This window comes from Triticum aestivum, chromosome 3B (assembly GCF_018294505.1).
Source record: "Triticum aestivum cultivar Chinese Spring chromosome 3B, IWGSC CS RefSeq v2.1, whole genome shotgun sequence".
NCBI lineage: Eukaryota > Viridiplantae > Streptophyta > Magnoliopsida > Poales > Poaceae > Triticum > Triticum aestivum.
In genome coordinates this window covers 405,895,820-405,904,603 of record NC_057801.1, presented here as the reverse complement: position 1 = coordinate 405,904,603, position 8,784 = coordinate 405,895,820, and the positions used below count along the sequence as shown (strand labels likewise).

Genomic DNA, 8,784 nt, shown 5'->3' with positions numbered 1-8,784 from the left:
TTTGTAAATATGATGAGTTCATCGTTCCTGAGTCAGCTATTATGAGTAAACATATTTGCAATGACATTTAGAGATTATAGTTACTTGTGCCATGCTTGATTAGCTATGAGTTATAATGGTTTACCTTGCGTGCCAACATGCTATTAGAATGATTATGATGTGGTATGATGGGATGGTATCCTCCTTTAAATGTATTAAGTGACTCGACTTGGCACATGTTCACGCATGTAGTTGAATCAATTCAACATAGCCTTCATGATATTTATGTTCATGGTAGATTATATCCTACTCATGCTTGTACTCGGTGTAAGTTAATCTTAATGCATGTTTACCACTGTTGTTGCTCTCTCAGTTGGTCGCTTCCCCGTCTTTTGCTAGCCTTCACCTGTACTAAACGGGAATACTGCTTGTGCATCCAAACTCCTTAAACCCCAAAGTTGTTCTATATGAGTCCACTATACCTTCCTATATGCGGTATTTACCTGCCGTTCCAAGTAAATTTGTATGTGCCAAACTCCAAACCTTTAAATGAAATTCTGTTTTGTATGCTCGAGCAGCTCATGTTTCAACTAGGGCTGCCTATATCTTCCATGCTAGGTGGGTTATTCTCAAGAGGAGTGGACTCCGCTCCTCATTCACGAGAAAGGGCCGGTAACCGGGATGCCCAGTCCCATGATCCAAAAAGATCAAAGCAAATCAAAATAATTAAACAAAACTCCCCCAGGGCTGTTGTATGTTGGAGGCACTCGTTGTTTCGAGCAAGACATGGATTGATGCTTGTTGGTGGTTGGGGGAGTATAAACATTTACCATTCTGTTTGGGAACTGCCTATAATGCATGTAGTATGGAAGATACAGCCATCTCATAGTTGTTGCGTTGACAGCAAAAGTATGCCGCTCAAAATGTTATTCAATCTCTATTTTAAAATCGAGCTATGGCACCTCTATAAATCTCTGCTTCCCTCTGCGAAGGGCCTATCTATTTACTTTTATGTTGAGTCATCATCCCTTCTTATTAAAAAGAACCCACTGGAGAGCACACTGTCATTTTCATTCATTACTATTGGTTTATATTGGGTATGACTTGACTGGATCTCTTTTACCATGAATTACAATGTTTAGTCAGTCCTTGATCTTTAAAGGTGCTCTACATTTATGTTTTGCGGTCTCAAAAAGGGCTAGCGAGATACCATTTTGTTATATCATGTTATGATTATTTTGAGAAAGTGTTGTCATTCGAGTTTTATTATTATAGCTCGCTAGCTGATTATGTTATTGATATGAGTAATTGTGAGACCTATGTGTTATTGTGAGTATGGTTAGTTCATAATATTTGCTGAAACTTGAATGCTGGCTTTTCATGTTACAACAACAAGAGCAAACAGAGTTTGTAAAATTTTTTCTTTATCAACTGAATTGCTTGAGGACAAGCAAAGGTTTAAGCTTGGGGGAGTTGATACGTCTCCAACGTATCTACTTTTCCAAACACTTTTGCCCTTGTTTTGGACTCTAACTTGCATGATTTGAATGAAACTAACCCGGACTGACGTTGTTTTCAGGAGAACTGCCATGATGTTGTTTTATGCGTAGAAAAGAAAAGTTCTCGGAATGTCCTAGAAATCCACGGAGGCACTTTTTGGAATTAATAAGAATTTTTGGCGAAAGAATTAGTGCCAGGGGGCCCACGGCCTATCCACAAGACAGCCCCCCCCCTAGGGCGCGCGCCCCTATCTTGTGGGCCCCTGGACCTCCTCCGACCTCAACTCCAACTCCATATATTCTGTCTCGGGGAGAAAAAAATCAGAGAGAAAGTTTCATCGCGTTTTACGACATGGAGCCGCCGCCAAGCCCTAATCTCTCTCGGGAGGGCTGATCTAGAGTCCGTTCGGGGCTCCGGAGAGGGGGATTCGTCGCCGTCGTCATCATCAACCATCCTCCATCACCAATTTCATGATTCTCACCGCCGTGCGTGAGTAATTCCATCGTAGGCTTGCTGGCCGGTGATGGGTTGGATGAGATTTACCATGTAATCAAGTTAGTTTTGTTAGGGTTTGATCCCTAGTATCCACTATGTTCTAAGATTGATGTTGCTATGGCTTTGCTATGCTTAATGCTTGTCACTAGGGCCCGTGTAACATGATTTCAGATCTGAACCTATTATGTTTCCATGAATATATGTGTGTTCTTGATCTTATCTTGCAAGTCTATAGTCACCTATTATGTGTTATGATCCGACAACCCAGAAGTGACAATAATCGGGATACTTCTCGGTGATGACCGTAGTTTGAGGAGTTCATGTATTCACTATGTGCTAATGCTTTGTTCCGGTTCTCTATTAAAAGGAGGCCTTAATATCCCTTGGTTTCCGTTAGGACTCCGCTTCCACGGGAGCGTAGGACAAAAGATGTTATGCAAGTTCTTTTCCATAAGCACATATGACTATTTACGGAATACATGCCTACATTACATTGATGAATTGGAGTTAGTTCTATATCACCCTATGTTATAACTATTGCATGAGGAATCGCATCCGGCATAATTATCCATCACTGATCCATTGCCTACGAGCTTTTCACATATTTTTCTTAGCTTATTTACTTTTCCGTTGCTACTGTTACAACTACTACAAAAACCCAAAAACATTTATCTTTACTTTTGCTACCGTTACCTTTATTATCGTACCACTTTTGCTACTAAACACTTTGCTGCAGATACTAAGTTATCAAAGTGTGGTTGAATTGACAACTCAACTGCTAATACTCAAGAATATTCTTTGGCTCCCCTTGTGTCGAATCAATAAATTTGGGTTGAATACTCTACCCTCGAAAGGTGTTGCGATCCCCTATACTTGTGGGTTATCAAGACTAATTTCTGGCGCCGTTGCCGGGGAGCATAACTCTATTCTCTGAGTCACTTGGGATTTATATCTGTTGATCACTATGAATAACTTGAAAGACGACCGAACTACTATTTTGCCCTCAACTACGAGGGGAGGTAAGGAACTGCCATCTAGCTCTGCACTAGATTCCCCTTCCGTTATTAGTAGGCTTGCGACACATAAACCTGCTATTGCTATGAATTCTGATATGTCGCATGTTATTGATGATGCCACTTCTGCTATGCATGATGAAACTACTTCTGTGTGTGATACTACTGTGCCATTAGGTGAATTTTTAGATGAACAACTTGCTAGAGTTAAGGGGAATGAAATTACTGAAGATCCTATTACTGACGATAGTGATGATGAAGGTCCCCCCAATGATTATGTTTTACCTGTTGTTCCTAAGGGTTATGTTATGAATGAAAAAGCTGCTATGGAAATTCTTGCTTGCAATGATAGAAATGATCTTAAGAAATTATTAGCTAAATGGAAGCAGCAGTCTCTTAACGCTAGAATGAAACCCGATCCTGCTTTTGCTACTTTACCTATCTGTGTTACTGATAAGGATTATGAATTCTCTGTTGATCCTGATATTATTACTTTAGTTGAATCTGATCCTTTTTATGGCCTTGAATCTGAAACTGTTGTGGCACATCTTACTAAGTTGAATGATATAGCTACCCTGTTTACTAATGATGAGAAGTCTCACTATTTATATATCCTTAAGATATTTCCGTTCTCATTAAAGGGTTATGCTAAGACTTGGTATAATTCTCTTGCTCCTGGTTGTGTGCATAGTCCCCAGGATATGATTTATTACTTCTCTGCTAAATATTTCCCTGCTCATAAGAAACAAGCTGCCCTGCGGGAAATATATAATTTTGTGCAAATCAAAGAAGAGAGTCTCCCACAAACTTGGGGGAGGCTTCTCCGGTTACTTAATGCTTTGCCTGATCATCCTCTTAAGAAAAATGAAATACTTGATATCTTTTATAATGGAATAACCGATGCTTCCAAGGACTACCACTACTGGAATCCGGCACTTTGCCATCTGCCATGGGAGATGGCAAAGGCATGGTCGGCAGATGGCAAAGGCTTTGCCATCTGCCAGCAGATGGCAAACAATTTGTCTGAAACCCTGCCGGTAAAGGCTTCTTTATCGTCTGCTGGTTGATGGCAAAGAGTCTGTGCCTTTGCCATCAGCTGGCAGATGGAAAAGCCTCTTAACGGGGTTAGCCCCGTTAGAAGGCTAACGGCATACTTTGCCGTCTGCCAGCAGATGGCAAAGGCTTCAGGCTCTTTGCCGTCTGCCAGCAGATGGCAAAGGCTGCATGCTTTGCCATCTGCCAGCAGATGGCAAAGAGCTTTGCCATCTGTTGGCAGATGGCAAAGGGTCCAAATAGGTCAGCCCAAATTTTACATGTAGATGACACATGGCCTCTTTGCCATCTGCCAGCTGATGACAAAGTGCCTATATTGCCCCATTTAATTTTGTTTTTTCTTATATCAATTCATTTTCACAGAAAATCAAACACAAATATATTTATATGACCAATATAGCATATTCAACAGATATTACCAACAATCATGAACACATATATATCGAACACATATCCAACACATGTTACCAATAGTAGCAAGTTTCATCCATACATATACATAGTTTCATCAATATTACACAGTTTCATCATAGGTAGCAAGTTTCACAAAGTCAAAACAAAAACTAAAGACAAGCACTCCAACCCAAGCTTCCGTGATCTGAACACAAATCTACAAAATGGGAAAGAAGAAAGTTAGAAGAAGAAGACTAGAAGAAGAAGATTATTATGATGCAACTAAAATGTGAAGATTATTATGATGCAACTTATATCTGTAAAATAGGAATACCCAGTTTGTGGTTTTGTGGAAGTAAATTGGAAAACAACATATAGGCATCTTCATATATAATTGAACTTATAACACACATGTATACATGTTGTAATTAGAAGAAGAAAAATACAGTGGTAACTCATCTCAGTTAGTAATTGTAGACCACTAGTGGCTGGGACACGCCCTGGGCGCGTCTCTTGAGACGGAACTGTGCGCACTAATCATGTTGTCGTGTTTGTTAGCATCTCTGTATGACAGCATGGATAGTTTAGTGAAAATCATTGAGAAACATGTATAAATGTCCTCTCGTAGGATATCAAGCTATAGGTGAATACTCATAAGACATATAGACAAGCACCCGAAGCAGCGAATACAATTAAGAATACTCTCCACAAGGCGTTTGGGAATAACTATAACCTCACTATTCTGTAGAAAAATTTCAAAAACATAGATAAACTAAAACATTCAGATGGAGGTTGAATTGATCTAGGAGCAGCTGCAAAGTTCCATAACAACACACCGTTCAGAGCAAACGCGCACAGGTTTGTGTCAATTTATGTTGGACAGTACAGGCTGAACCATATACTTCCATCAAACACAAAATTAAGGAACTGGCTATTTTGTGTTGTCCATCCATATTCCATTATGGCAACTCGGATCTGCATCTATATAAAAAAAGGGCAACCTGGTGCATGTAGCTCCCGCTTGCGCAGGGTCCAGGGAAGGGTCCGACCACTTTGGGTCTATAGTACGCAGCCTTTCCCTACATTTCTGTAAGAGGCTGTTTCCAGGACTTGAACCCATGACCTCATGGTCACAAGGCAGCAACTTTACCACTGCGCCAAGGCTCCCCTTCTGGATCTGCATCTATATATGACACATAATTACTAATATCAGTTTTTCTTCCTTGGATAAATCTAGTCATCAAACTGTAAAGATTGACATCCAACCACACGTATAAAACTTACTATCTTGTAAATTAATATCAAAGCAGTTGAAAAAAAAACGACAACGGAACATGCATCATGGTGAAACCTCCATACTACAATATCAAACACGAATTCAGATTAACAATCTAAGCAAGAAAATATGAGAGATGCAGTCCTGGTCAATTTTTGTTGTGTCATCCCCTAAAAAATGATGTTCTTATTTTAGCAAGGATACACTGAGCTGGGACGATTCAGTCTGAAATAAAATATGATGGGTACGTAGGATTCATAAGGCAAGAAATTTGCTTCCTTCCAATAGACATGGTCTGCTGAACTGAACTTTATTTTAGTTAGCTTTGGTAAAAATCTGTAACTGAATTTGTCGTGTTGTCGAGTGACTTGCAGCTCAGAGAGGACTGCAAACATCAAACCCGTATGCCCATCCCACATCAAATTTTAAACCCGCCAAAATAAATATTTCAGTTTAGGATCCGATCATTGTACTTTATGAGTGTTAAGTGTAGTTTCTAAATAGCAGAGAAACCATACCATCTAAGCACAACCCAGTAGCTTGTACAAACTAACATCAAATCTGAAAGAGGAAACTGTCGACAACAGATGAAGGTACCATGGTCTATAATCCTTGGTGAACATCGTAAATTAGGATCAACAAAGCTGACAAGCTAAGAGTAACTGTAGAATCTATAATCCACACCAAAACTCCTGCATATAATCGAATAATAAAGTAAAGAAAATGGTGTGACCTGGTTCTTTATTTATCAAGTAGAAAATGCTACAGAATTTGGCAGTCAAGTTGTATAGCAGCAATCATCTAAATTAAATAACTAAACAGAAAATGGTGTTGCTGTCAGATCACTAATATTTTGTTTGTGTTACAACATGAAGGATGCTAAGGCAAAACTTACCTTTAGAAGGGAGACAAAAAAGAAATATTTGAAAGGAAGAAACCATGAAAGAGGCAGAGACAAAGAACCAGGGCAGGGTAACAGCTCACCAAGCGAAAGGCCACCGGGACAAGCCTGCAACGGCAGGATGGTGTCGATGACAAAGGGACAACATGTGGTTCTCCTTGCTCTTGAGCTCTTACTCCCGGCCCCTGTTTCTCCTTCCCTCTCTCTCTCTCACACATGTCCTTCTCCGAACAGTTTTCTCCTTCAGCATTTATACAAACAGGTAGTGCTCGCATCTGCAACATCAAAGCCAGAATGCAATTTGATAAAAATATGTGCACAACTGCAGCTACCTATGCACAGTAATTCTTGCAATGCAACCCAGTCAAGCAAGAAAGAGGAGCTAGAGAAGGAGGGGGCATGTTACTCACTGTCACACAAACTATCCTACAAACTGTCCTCCTTTGAGCAGTCTTCTTGAGCATCTATACAAACAAGCAGTGCTGGCATCTGCAAGCTCAAAGCCAAATAAATTTTGAGATTTGCATAGCTACAGCCACCTCTGAACAATAATTTTTTCAACTCAATCCAATCAAGCAAAAAATACATGAGCTAGAGGTGGAGGCGACCATGTTACGTACCTCGGCAGGCAAGCTCGGAGGAGAATTTGATGGAGGTCATGAGCAGCGAGATGAACTGTCCCTCTCCTGCCGGTCCCTCTCCGCCGGAATACCTGACATGAACTATAATATTAATATGAGGGCCTCCTTGTGTTTATATGTATAGAATGCTTATATGTATATATGTATAGAATATGTATAGAATATGGGCCTCCTTGTGATTCCTCAAAAGAATATCAAATGTGAATAAACAAAAAATCACTCTTATCATTTACTTTTCTTTACATTAAAATGAAAAACATCCACTAGGGAAACCTACTGTTCGAACAAAAAACACATTTGTTTTCCTGGGGTGTACTGTTTTGCAAACTTGTTTCTCATATCAATCTTGCTAAATCTCAATCGACTGAGACCTCGTTAAGAGTCTCAGTCGATGCTATATTCGTGAGATCCTACACTGAGATTTTCTCACATAGTACTACTATTTATGCCAGTTCATAAGCATTTTCCACAAACTACTTTGAGATTTTGCACTGTGTTTGGCTGGGAGGTAACCAAATTTGCCAGCTGGTTACTTGCTTTTGCCCATGTTTTGCAGAACAAATAACAGGCCATACTGGACATGAAGAATGACACCAGGTCCATTAAAAAATAGCACAGGAATTTGTTTTTTTGACACTAAGAAAGCCGGCAACAGGCTAAATTGCACTTCCTCAGCCTCTCTAAAAAAAAGGCACCTACATCATTGGATATCAAAAGGATCCGTCGAAACTTAGTTTACGAAATCGGAGATATCGAACTTAGTTTACAAACTCTGCTAGTACATGATATTGCAACCAAGCTTGCGTACCTCAGGTTTTCAATGTCTTGACAAACGTCAGCATCACACAAGCTTAAGAGCATTTTCGAAGCATTTCAGCATAAGAAACATTTCTGAGTCAAGCTTCTAACAAATAGTCCATTAGCTTTACCGAACGATCGTAATCATCTTCAACTCCGCACCTCCCTCAAGGTCATAAGAAGACCTCTTCTCTGTTGACGGAAACACTGAAACTCGATTTGTTATTGTTCTCTCCCCTTGTCTTACATTGCTTGTAGCCATTAGACAGGCTGATGCCTGGACGGCCGCACTATTGTATTCCACGAAATTTGATTGCACGGCCTGCAAGCTGATATCATCAGATAATCACTAAACAAGTAAGCGGTCAAACCGTAAGACAGACAAGTTTTCCAAATGATGCTTATAACAAGGAAGCTGCTGGAGGGGGCGGAGCTGAATTACCTATGGTTAGGCAGAGCCATGATCATTGTCTTGCTGCTTATTCTCGGCTTCGAGCCATTCGTCGCTGCCGTCAATCCACTGACGCAGATCTGCTACTACAGAGACACCCACATGAATGAGAGCACCTACAAAGCAAACCTTGAGCTCCTATCTACTGCTCTATTCACTAGCGCCTCATCCACACGAACTGACCAAGACTGTATAATATGGCATGGTGGTGTGCCGCGGTGATGGCGTCGTCGATGCCTGCCCCAGCTGCATCACCACAGCATTCCAGGATGTGTGGTGGGCCG

At 40.5% G+C, this 8,784-nt stretch overlaps 1 long non-coding RNA gene across 11 annotated transcripts; it reads right to left on the bottom strand.

Annotated features, from left to right (window-relative positions):
• Positions 1–4,422: 4,422 nt before the first annotated feature.
• Positions 4,423–8,784, bottom strand: LOC123070085 (uncharacterized). Of its 11 annotated transcripts, XR_006433355.1 has the most exons (7): positions 8,492–8,778; positions 8,060–8,378; positions 7,231–7,322; positions 7,021–7,099; positions 6,694–6,885; positions 6,307–6,401; positions 4,567–4,996 (listed from the first exon to the last, which is right to left on the bottom strand). It is a non-coding gene; the product is annotated as an uncharacterized lncRNA (long non-coding RNA). The 11 variants fall into 11 exon arrangements; XR_006433356.1 differs by lacking the exon at positions 6,307–6,401 and having other exon boundaries at positions 4,544–4,650; XR_006433351.1 differs by having other exon boundaries at positions 4,558–6,885; positions 8,492–8,586; positions 8,684–8,784.